Source organism: Hipposideros armiger, unplaced genomic scaffold (assembly GCF_001890085.2).
Source record: "Hipposideros armiger isolate ML-2016 unplaced genomic scaffold, ASM189008v1 scaffold_1659, whole genome shotgun sequence".
In the NCBI taxonomy this organism is placed as follows: domain Eukaryota; kingdom Metazoa; phylum Chordata; class Mammalia; order Chiroptera; family Hipposideridae; genus Hipposideros; species Hipposideros armiger.
Window position 1 is genome coordinate 29,331 of NW_017733009.1, and position 1,201 is coordinate 30,531.

Here is a 1,201-nt window from a genome sequence, read left to right on the forward strand (position 1 = left end):
TAATATTTTATAAGGCACTTCTACTAAAGGTATTGTTAGGAGATTGCCACTATGCTGTGAAAGAATTCTGCATTGAGATTCACAAGACATCAGTTGTTGTCCCAGCGCTGCCTATAATTCAATTTGGGGAATTCACTTCACTAAAGCATTTGATTCCTGAGCTGTGAAATAATGAGGATCTAATAAACAATCTCTGAGGTCTCTTTCAGATCTAAGAAGTGCTAATATTCTATTTTAGGTTGTCAGAATTATCACCTTTCTTTTGTAAGAGGTTTATTTATTTTAAAGTTTACATAAGCAATGTATTAACTGTTGATAAAGAACAGAAATTAAATATAAATATACAGGAAAAAATTAAAGTAACAAATATCCTATGATTCAGCCACAGCCATTATTGGTATGTGGTCTACCAGACTTTTTCATTTGTGTGTATATTATTTAAAACAATAACAAAGCTCTGTAACATGCTTTACATCCTAAATACAATGTAACAGACACCTTTCCATGGTATTACATATAGACTTGATAATTTTAAATACTTCATATGTATGCACAAGATATATTTAACCCTTTTATTGGACTTTCAAATTGTTTGTAATTTTATTATAATGAACTATGATGAATGACATTGTAGGTGTATATTTACTAATTTCTCTGTTTCCTTGATATAAATGCACAGGTTTAGGATCATTAGGTCACAAGAGTAGATGTTTTTATTTTAGTAGTTTGACATATTTTGATAAGTAGCTATATAGAAAGTTTGTCTTGAAACAGTTCCACAGGCTGTGGAGCAGAGGGTTTATTTCCTCAAAACAAAGATAATCCCAGGAGCCTCATTCCTGTTACTCTTCTCTATGCTGATAGATAAAAAAAAGGTACTCTACTCTAATTTCAATGTTCATTTCTTTGATTATTAGTGGGAACAAATGTGTCACTAAATGTTTGGGACACTTTTAGTTTCTTAGTAAATTTTCTGTATGTGCTTTTAGCCCATCTAAAAAAAATTAATACTTTCATTTTTTAGAACACTTTTAGGTGTACAGAAAAGCTGAGCAGAAAGTATAGAGTTCTCATATACCCCTTGTCTTCCACTACTGCCCAGTTTTCCTATTACTAACATTTTGCAGTGTGGTAGACTTGTTACAATTGATGAGCTAATATTGATACATTATTATTTATTAAAGTCAATAGTTTACATTAG